At 36.2% G+C, this 11,308-nt stretch overlaps 2 protein-coding genes across 7 annotated transcripts in view; both read right to left on the bottom strand.

The window, feature by feature from the left end:
• LOC131397343 (zinc finger protein 677-like) overlaps nt 1–11,308 on the bottom strand; it is a 47,204-nt gene that overhangs the window by 22,692 nt on the left and 13,204 nt on the right. The window lies entirely within an intron of this gene.
• Nucleotides 10,601–11,308, bottom strand: part of LOC131397319 (zinc finger protein 677-like) — a 3,014-nt gene continuing 2,306 nt past the window's right edge. Inside the window, 1 exon segment of the mRNA XM_058530121.1 lies at nt 10,601–11,308. This exon segment is cut by the window's right edge and continues 722 nt beyond it. The gene's annotated coding sequence lies outside the window, so the exon portion shown is untranslated.

The following is an 11,308-nucleotide window of genomic DNA, read 5'->3' on the forward strand; positions in this document are numbered from 1 at the left end:
TTTCTATTGTATTTTTTTTTATTTATTTTAGTTACGTTTTGTAGTGGACAGTATTCAAGTCTTGGAAAGTTTATTCTTAAGTATTTCATCCTTCTTGATGCTATATTAAGTAGGATTGTTTTCTTAATTTTCTTTCCAGATTGTTCATTGTCAGCGTTTAAAAATGCAGTTGATTTTTGTGTGCTGAATTGTATCCTGCAACTTTTCTAAAATCGTGTTTTGGTTGTAATAGTTTTCTTCTGGAATCTTTATGGTTTTCTATATATAAGATGTTGTCTTCTAAATATACAGACAATTTTACTTTTCCAATTTGTATGGCTTTTATTTATTTTTCTTGTCTGGTTGCTCTGGCAACTAGAATAGGAATGCAGAGAGTGTGCAACCTTGCCTTATTCCTGATCTTAGAGGGAAAGCTTTCAATCTTTTACCATTGAGTATAATGTTAGCTGTGTGCTTTTATTATGTTGAAGTAGTTCACTATTCCTAGTTTGTTGCACGTTATTCTGAAAAGTTGTTGAATTTTGTTAAATGATTTTTCTGCATCAATTGATATGAACATGTGTTTCTTTTTTCATTTATTCTGTTAATATGCTGTATTACATTGGTTAATTTTTGTATGTTGAATCATCCTTGCCTTACAGGAATAAATACTACTTGGTCATGATGTTTAATCATTTCAGTGTGCTGTTCAATTGGGATTGCTAGTATTTTGTTAAGAGTTTTTGCATCAATATTGATCAGAAATATTGGTGTGTAGTTTTTTTTTTTCCCTGCTTGTGTTTTTCTCTGGCTCTGCTATCAGAATCACCTAGGCTCTATAGAACGAGTTCATAAGTGCTCCTTCTTAAGCTCTTTGAAAGATTTTTAAGAGTATTAGTGTTAATTCTTTTGTAAATGTTTGGTTAAAATCTGCAGTGAAGCCATCTGGTCCTGAGTTTTTCTTTGTGGAGGTTTTTGTGTACTGCTTGAGTCTTCTCTCTAGCTATAATTCTGTTTACATTGTTTATTTCTTCATGATTAGATTTTACTAGGTTGTATGTGTCTAGGAATTTACTCATAACTTCTAGGTTATGTGATTTCTTGGCATATAATTGTTCCTAGTTCTCTCTTACAACCTTTTTAAAGAATTTCTGTGACATCACTTGCAAGGTTCCCTCTTTCATGTCTGATTTATTTATTGGAATCATCTCCCTCTTTCTTAGTCTAATTTGTTAATCTTATTTGTTAATCTAATTAGTAATCTAATTTGTTTTCTTGTCAATTTGTTAATCTTCTCTAAAACCTATTCTTGGTTTGGTAATTTTTATATTTTTCTATTGCCTATTGTATTTATCTCTGCTTTAATCTTGTATCTTTTATTCTGCTAAATTTGGGTATAGTTTATTGCTACTGCCTTGAGGTGTAAAAATATATTTATGATTTGAGATCTTTCCTTTTTTTTAATGTAAGCATTTACCACTGCAGATTTCCCTCTTAGTGTAGTGCTGCTCTCACTGCATCCCGTAAGGTTTGGTGTGTTATATTTTCATTTTCATCCAGATATTTTAAAAAGTCCCTTGTGATTACTTCTTTCATCCATTGGTTGTTTAGGAACGAGTTGTTTAATTTCCACATTTTGTGGATTTTTCTGTTTTATGTCAACTATTTTTTTCTAGTTTCATTTCACTGTGGTTAGAGAAGATACTTTTTATGCCTTCAATCTTCTTAAATTTGTTAACATTTGTTTTGTGGCCTGATGTGTGGCCTTTCATGGATAATGTTCCATGGGTGCTGCAGAAGAATGTGTTTCCTGCTGTTGCTGAGTGAGTGTTCTATATATGTCTGTTAGGTCCAATTAGTCTATAGTGTTGTTCAAGTCCTCTGTTTCCTTATTGATCTTCTGTTTGGTTCTTCTGTCCATTACAAAAACTGGGGTGTTGAAGTCTTAGACTGTTACTGTGCCTCTGTCTACTCTCTTCAATTCTGTCAATGTTTGCTGCATATATTTCAGAGCTCTAGTATTAGATACATATAGATGTATAATTGCTATAACTTCATGGTGAATTGACCCTTTTATCATCATATAATGTCCTTTGTCCCTTGTGACAGTATTTGTCTTATAGTCTATTTGTCCTATATATTTTATGCTCACCAGCTTTCTTTAGGATCTCGTTTGCATGGATTGTCATTTTCCTTTCCTTCACTTATAGCCTATTCTTGTCCCTAGATTTGTGAATTTCAACAATTCCAGCTCTTTGACTCTCTGTCACTCCTGCTATGTATTTTTCTTCCTTTTCCCTCTTCTACTGGTCAGGCTTAAGTATACTAACCAGAGGTGAATGGCAGGAATCCTGGGAAGGCCCCTTTTCTGCATTGGAATTTTAGAGGAAATACCTCCAGTGTTTTCTGCAGAATATTATGATTGGTGAAGTGTTCTTAATAACAGTTTTATCCCCCATTTCCTTCTCATCATGATTTTTATTTATGCAGGAATTTTTTCCAGTATTTACTACTGAGATTTTTTTTAATCTTAATCTGTTAAATTATTGTATAACACTAACAACGTTAGATAACCTTCAATCATGGTTTTATTAGTGGAATAAATGAATAAACTCTTTGGCTTTTGTTAACACCTGGATATCTAAATTTAAATGGATAAAACAGTATTTATATTTTTGAATATAGTTATTTTATTAGAGATTGGAGTTAAAGTATTCTGTATTTTTTCTGTTTGTACTATTTTTTAGTTGCCCGCTGTAGAATTATGTTGACAAACTCAATTAAGTACAAATGATACATTTTCCTTTTCACAAAGAGCTAAATTGTACACAAATAAAAGTGATAATGAAAAAAATCATCAAAAAATGTTGAGAGACAATTCTTCTCATTCCAGTTAATTTGTCTGTTCATGTGGGTGCATGAGTGCATGAATGTGCAACTCCACAGTGTTTATAAAGACATCAATTCAAATATAAGTTTTATATTTTTAGTAGTTGAAATGATATCTAAAATATATTTCATGGCCTTAAATTTTTTCTACACTATCACCTGAGTGACTTAAATAGTAGTAAGAATAGTAGCATACTTTGTGAATGCATGTGTGTGTGTGCATACATAGTGACCTTTTATGCAGTTCCTTGTTGTGAACATTTAACTTGTTTCAAGATTACTCATAGAACCCTCTGTCAATGTACTTCTAATGCTTTATTTTCTACTTAAGTGTATGATTCTTTAGGTTAAATTCCAAAATCAAACCTTATGTCAGGTGCTTGCAGTGTCATTTTTTACCTGTTTGATCTGAGGCGAGTTTCTTAAGAGTGTCTGTGACACAGTTTTCTCCTCTGTAAGATGGGAACAGATTTTTCTCTAATGAGCTATTATGTTGATAAGAAGTTAATACATGTAAAGCATTTAGAATAATACTTAGCATACAGGAAGTGTTGCAAATCTTTTAGTCATTGCTATTGTTACCACAATTTAAGATTCTGAACTTTCTTTAAAGCCACTGTGGATTTTGTCATCTCTGAAGACACCATTCATGCTCCAGCTCTTCTAGACATTGAATCTCACCCAGTGTGTAGACCATAATATTTGACCCTTATGTATAGACAACATGTTGAAGTTTTATTTGTATATTTCATGTATTGTCCACAAATATGAAAAATCCACACTGATTTGTAGGATATTATCTCTTATGAAGAAGTATAAGAAATTAAAATTGGAGACACATAACTTGCCAAAATACGTTTACACAGATCTATCAGAATACACACTTCAACCAAATGGATCCTTATACCTCTCTCCTCTTCTCATTTTGTGTGAAGATAAAGACTTTTCCCCATGACTCCTTTGGTGAAATGTTTTTCATTTCAGGGATGGTTGCCATTCCAGGATGTGGCCATCGAATTTTCTTAGGCATGGGAATGCCTGGACCCTGCTCAGAGGGCCTTGTACACGGATGTGATGTTGGAGAACTACAGGAATCTGCTTTCCCTGGGTGAGGAAAACATCCCTCCAGAAGTCAGATCTGTTCTTGGGTGTCTTTGCACTTTCCCTTGTTTGCCTCCTGGGAGCCCCTACATTACTTGACTGAGATCAAAGCCCTGTTGACTTAGAAATGAAAAGCTTCATGATGCGGCATCAGGAGTTTAAACTTGCCCTTTCTTCAGGTGATCTGCCCACTTCACGAGACATCAGGTGTTGTCCCAGAGCATAAATATTTATAAAGCCCTATGGAAACTTAAAAAATATCCGATTCCCTGTTTTCTACAGGTGCTTTGGTTTCATTGGTTCTTTGAGGAGAGCTAGGTATCTGCCTATTTTATTCTTCCTTATGCATTCCAAAAATGGCAAGCAGTGGAGGAACTGGTGAAATATTTTTCTAGATCCATCTGTAATGTCCTGCTAAGCTGCACAAAGAGACGGGATTCTACATAAGCACAGAGCATCATGTTCCTTTCTTCCTATAAACAGGAATTTTTTCTGATCTGAGTATTATCTCCATTTTGGAGCAAAGGAAGGAGACCTGGACTGTGGAGAGTGAAGAGAAAATAGCAAAAAACCAAATGAGTGGGACTGTACCAAAGGTGTGAACACAGGTAAGAGTGCAGAAAGGGCAAGAGGAAGCTGCACCATTAACAGTGTTTGAGGAACTCTCCTCAAGTTGGACAGTTCTATGGGAAAAGAGTCTAGTTTTTGTGAACTCTCAAAGGAAATTTTTCTTCTCCTCAACTTATCACTCTGTCCTTAAACATGTGAAATTTACCCTTTCACCCTCCAGTGGTGCTGCAGCTCCAACAGAGACAAAGGCAAAATCTTTATCATGATCTACACCACCTACCTGGCTCCTGTTAAAACTTTGTTTCCTTGACTTTGAGGATCATGCGACAGGCTGTTTCAAAGGGGTCTCTTCCTCTCTTGGTCTCCCGTTTTGCCTTTGATTACATCAGATGCTCAGTTCTCAGTTCATATAGATCAGAACTGAGGACTCTATAGTTCTAATCTGTGGACCTATCCTGGTTCCATCCCCCATTGACTGTCTTGGGAAGACCTAATCAGAAGATGGGATAACCCTGGCAGCTCTTCCATTCCATCTCGTGCCCCAGAAGCTGCATGGAGCTCTCAAGTCCTGTCTCCCTATTCAGATCCCTCAACTATTTCTCCTGCTTTTGCCACACACTTCAGGCGAGTGTGTAATGGAGAGGTGGGTTGGATAATCTGTAATTGTTACTTAGGAAAACTGTAAAGACAGTGAAGAGAGATATTCTCTTTGACCCTCAGTTTTACATATGGACCATTTATCCAACTTGCAGGCTCTTTGCCTGGCATCTGGGCATAGAGCACATGGTCCCATCCTAAGATTCTACAAAATCTGACCCCCATATCTTGTATTTTTCTCTCTCTTGCACTACTATATCAAGTCTGGGAACGTAGACACTTCTCGAATTCATATTATGTTAAGTTTGTATAATTTTCCCTGTGAAATTTCCTTTTGAAATACACATTCCTAGGGTCTGAAATTTCATCTTTTTTTTTTTTACTGTAATAATCCAACATTATGTGATGGAAAACTTCTGGTGGACTCTCATGTGGGTTTATTTGGTAAGAAAATTCTTAATAAAGAATACTTTTACTAATATGTTGCAATATTGTCTTGCTACCAATTGAAGCTACTCAGTAGCATTTTCTGAGGGAGTTTATAAACTGCAATGATGCCTTCAATGATGTCTACTGTAATTTGTTTTGTTTAAGAAACTGCTACTATATCAAAATAAATTTCCTCTATTGCCTTGATCAGATCCTTACTCATAACAGCAAGTGTTCTAAAACTTTTTGATATTTTTGAAAAACTTCCCAAAATTCAAATCCAAAATTAAGTCTTTCTTTTGACCCGAAACCAACTTTGAGAATTCCCAGCAAGTACCTGGACGTCCTCAAAGAATTTGTTCTCTCTTATAAAAAGGGAAATATACTAAACTAATCAGGCTTATTTGGTATGTTAAACCTCATGGCAAGCATTGTCAAATAGGTGATGCTAAGCCTCCTTCATAAGAATCTTTGCATACAATTCTAGTTATCATCTTAAAATGTCATAAAAATAATCAAAGTTCCTTGTCCATTTCATTATAATGTTAAGTCTTTTGTCATTTCCAGATAGTTGTTTTACTCTGATGCTTTTTCAAATATCTTTTATCTTCAGAGAGATTCATGGAAAGGTCTCTGACACTTACTCTAGATACAGGTTTCTTCAAAAGCTTCAGATCATAAAACTGAACAGGGTACAAAATTACAGAATGCTAACATAAACCAATGGCTTAAAAAAAACTGATTACAAAGGATGAAGAATGAATATTAATTAATTAAATGAACAAAGGAGGATGCTCTAATGTTTTATTTTTCAAGATTTAAAAAAATCTTTTCTCTTAAGCCATCAACAATTTGCTAAGATATACCTTCATGAACAAGGATGAAACACGTACTTTTTCTCCCTACCTGATCACTCCAGAATTCTGAAACTCTCAGTGAATATTTTTATTTTCACTTAGATAACAAATCAGACTAATTTTTAATATAAACAAATTAGTTTTACTGTGTTTATCTCTGTAAAAAAATGAAAGTAATTGTAGAGAGAAAAATATGTCACACCTTTGTAGATATTGGATTCTAGTCCTGCTAATTGTCTTTGAGGTATTGCTATATACCTGTAGACTGGACTCTCCTGGCCTAAGGTATTGCCTTTGGCCTCAATGACTGCTTGTAATACTCTCTTTGGAAAACATGAACTGACCCCACATGGGATGAGCACTCATGGATCAATGTCTGTTGGTGTACAAGCTTCTGCTGATCCCTTGTTGTCTTATGCTAGTATGACCAGCTACTGTAAGACTATAATGTCATATGCTCAGGCCTATCCTCAACAGACTAAAGAACCTTTCCCAGACTCCAATTTAAAGGATTCCATTGATCATAGTCTAGAGCCTGTGACTGGGTATCCAGAAACATCATCAGAGTATCATAGTCTAGAGCCCGTGGCTGGGTATCCAGAAACATCATCAGTGTAAGACAGCCATTGAGCCCCATTAGAAAGGGCCTTACCAGTTCCTTCAGATGACTGGAAATGCACTCTGCTCTCAGACACAATAAAGCTGACTCGCAATAACAACTTCCAGGGAGAGAAGCAGCTGACATCTGTTGTAGACAGCTATCCCAAGACCCTGGGCCAGGCCTGTGTATCAACTTCCACAACTATTTAATATTACTATTGTCATATTGTTCAAACGTCATGTAAGATATTTCTGATACTGTGTTTGTTTTTCCATCAAACATCTGAATGGGACCCAGATAGCAATGTCCTTTTACAATGGGCTCATTCTTTTGCTCCACACAAAAATCAGTCTACCTGTTGGATATGTGGGCAACTCCCCCTTTGTAGTTCATCTGGGTTACCTTGGTAGATTTCTCCAGGGCACAGACTGGAAAACTTTGAAACAATTTATTATGATTTAAACATCTAGTTCAAGCAATGACAACACATCTGACATTTCTAATTTTGACTGTGACATCTGTCCAATAGGCCATGCTATTAATGATACACTGTTTAAGTAATTTTTTTTTTTTTCTATTGCCCAAGCCACCCAGTCATCTCAACAATTTGGAATTAAAGCAAAGAAACTAGATACAGTGATGAGAACCATGATAGGTTTCACTCAGATCTTGGGTGGATATATTTGCCTGACTCCTAGCTATGGAACTTTGGACATACTGGCACCTTTATGACAAGAACAAGGAAATGCTTACAGACAAGGTCAACCTAACTGCACTCGAGACATGGGATGGATATCCCAGGAATCATGCAAAAATACCATTAGCCTTAAAGAAAGTGACTAGTTTGGGACAGACTGGTTTCGCCAACCAGGCATTTACTGGGTGACCAATAACAGAATTCAATGGTTATGTGGAACAAACCTTTGGCTCTGGCTTCCACCTGGCTGGCTAGGGCATTAAAGGCTGCTTTCTTTGGGATGCAAGGAAGGACTCACCCCAATTAACAACTGTCACTAACCTCCCTTTCCTCAAACCCAGACGGACCCATGTAGTTTTTCATTGGTAGGATCACCTAGCTACTATATTTGTTTCTTCTATAGGAATAGAGGATCTCATTAAAGTATAGGCACATCCTATTGAATCTGGCTTTCCTTCATCTTGTCTGCATTGTTGCTCAAATATGGCCCTGCCTAACAATAAATGAGAGATTACATGTATAATCTCATTCTTATTTCCCCATTCATGCCTTGCAGATCTTTTTAGTTGGTTATCCTGAAGTCTGGGATCACTCTTAAGATTGAGTTTCCAGGTCTTCATGTTATCATTGGTTTTAGGACTAAGCATCTGATTGTTCTCTAAAATAATTCTGGCTTGCTTCCACACATACCTTCATGAAAATCCAATCTGAATCATAGTGACTCAACATCTTCTGACCCTAGATGCAACCATCACTGGAACCTCCAGAAACTTCCACTCTGAGACCTTAATTGACTTATACTAGGTACCTGGATGGACCTCTACCCTGCACGGCCCAAGTTACTCGACTGGATAACTAAGCTGCACTAAGCCCATGAGTCCCTCTGTGGGCCTAAGGGGACCTGAGGTAGGCCGAGGACACCTCAGCACTGAAGTAGAGCAAATGTCAAATTGATCATCAATCCTTCCTATGGCAGGTTACAAACAAGAGGGGAAAATATGCAATTAAAATTAAAAAAAAAACAAACAAACAGGATCCCTAAGATAAAGATAAAATTGACTCTGTGTGGCTAAGTGGGACCTAAAACAGTTCAAGCAGTCTTGCAAATGGGGAGGTGCAGTCGTACTCATTTTCAGAAAAACCACTTTTGCCAGAAACTGGGCATTCCTTTCTGACACATGGCCAGAAGCCTGATATAACTGATTTTAGAACACCAGTATCTATAGGGGAACCAACAAATTAGAGGGCTTTGAAAAATAATCCCTGTGGTCTATGGCTTTTGTCTATAAAGTCTGCCTTCCAACAACACCCCTGGAGTGTACTTTCTATTTGTTCCGGAGGCTGCATCTCCCCAGTTTACAAACTGACCAGCAGTAAAGCTTTCATAAGTAAATTCTCCCATTCCAGATAATTTTTGTTGACAATCCTATTGCATACTTCATGGGCTACAGTATAGTTTCAACAAACCTTTTATCTACACTGGGAAACCAAAAAATTTGTGTGACTCATTTATTGCAGTATTTGCTTTATTGCAGTGATCTGGAAACAAAGCCACAATGTCTCCTAAGTATGCCTGTATATGAAACTTCTGATTTATATGTCAAAAAAATTCCCTGTGTACATATTCATTAAGAAGAAATTCATGAATATTAACCTTTTGAAATCATTTCCCTGAGTGCTCCAAGCAACAAAAAAGATTATTTGTATCCTTATTTCTGAAACTTATTTTTATTTCTTAATATTTTTCATATGCTAACTATATTTCTATTTTCAGATCATGTAAACATGCAAGCCATGTATCTTATTTCAGTACACAAAAAAAGGCATGTAGAAATATTACCAAATGATGTATATTTATGAACAGAGAGGCAGGTTTTAGTGGGGGACAATTTCAAATTGCGCTACCATGGTATTTTCTTTATAGCCACAGAAATAACTTGAAATAGATCAAGGAGTGAATAACTCATAAGCAAATTATGAATATATATATTTCCAATGTTGTAAGGTGTTTGAATCTAACACGGAAAGAAATTGTTATAGACACCATTCGACTAGAGAGCCTAAGGACGCAGCCTTACTATTCATCATGAAGCACTCCAATGAGGTGGAATATGGTTTGGTCAATAGAAGGCACATGAGTCATTCAGGGTTACAAAAATAGATTACACTTTATTTATTTAGATGTGAGAAGCATAATACATGCTAAATAAAGCGGTATGAAAATGCAATTTCAGTGGCCAAATTTGCATCATTCACAAGCATACTCAACCCTGGATCTTTTGATTAAACTGTCCTCTATAACTGTCTCTTCAGTTTCTAAAAAGAAAGGAGAAATTGTCATTAATCTATGATATACAACATCTATTACCTTTTAAGAGAGGCAGACCATCATTCCCCCTCTATTTTTTCAACCACATATGCCATCCCTACTAACACAGTATTCTACTCAAGTGAAAATATCATTCTCTAATGTTCTAGGCTACTCTTTTTCATGATCATGTGGTATAGCAATCCTTCCTATAATCATCAACAGAGGCCCACAGTTATAGCAACAAATCTCAAGAGGCTGTGACCACACAAAGCACAGTAATTTAGATAATATTTTACATCTATTCTCTGCTAATCCTCATGCTCTCAAATTTATAACATATTCTACTTTAAAATCAGTATACTGGTTTTCCCAGGTTCCACGGATATGAATAAACTCTCCTAATGAAGGTCCTTTCACTTTACTGATCCCTTCTCTGAGACCATCATAGAGAAAAAGGAAAAGCATGCAATGAAACTATAACATCAAGAGGCTTCAAACTTCAGGTTGTAAGTCATCAATAATAATGAAGCCTTTTCAAGAAAACTCAAATAAGTTTTTTTTTTTTTTTTTTTTTTTTTGGTGAGGAAGATCAGCCCTGAGCTAACATCCATGCCAGTCCTCCACTTTTTGCTGAGGAAGCCTGGCCCTAAGCTAACATCTGTGCCCATATTCCTCCACTTTATGCGGGACGCTGCCACAGCATGGCCTGATAAGCGGTGTGTCAGTGCACGCCTGTGATCTGAACCCGGGCCAACAGCAGCGAAACTTGTGCAGTTAACTGCTACACCACTGGGCTGGCCCCAGAAAAACATTTTATAAACTTAACATAGACCTTTCCATGGATGACCATGCTTCATTGACACACATCATGAGTTTTAAATAACTTTAACTTTTAATCCTCTGTGGAATTTAACATCTGAGGTTGGTTCATCACCAGAGTTTGACACTTACATCAAACTAGTTCCCTTAAGTATGAATTTCATGTGTATTCCATTGAGAGAACTGGTTAAACAATTTATCACCTTCCATTCATTTATCATATTTCTGTCCAGTGTGAATTCTTTGGTGTAGACTGAGGTCACTGCTTAAAGGCCGTGACACATATGTATGGTTTCCATTTTATATGAATTCTTTCATAACCACAAAGTTGTGCATATTTGATAAAGCTGATCACACTTATCACATTTATAAGATTTCTCTCTAGTAAGAACTATTATGTTCCACAAGTCTTAAACTTTGGATATGCCTACCATACGTTACATTTGTGCTTCTCTGAA

This window comes from Diceros bicornis, chromosome 34 (genome assembly GCF_020826845.1).
Source record: "Diceros bicornis minor isolate mBicDic1 chromosome 34, mDicBic1.mat.cur, whole genome shotgun sequence".
In the NCBI taxonomy this organism is placed as follows: Eukaryota; Metazoa; Chordata; class Mammalia; order Perissodactyla; family Rhinocerotidae; genus Diceros; species Diceros bicornis.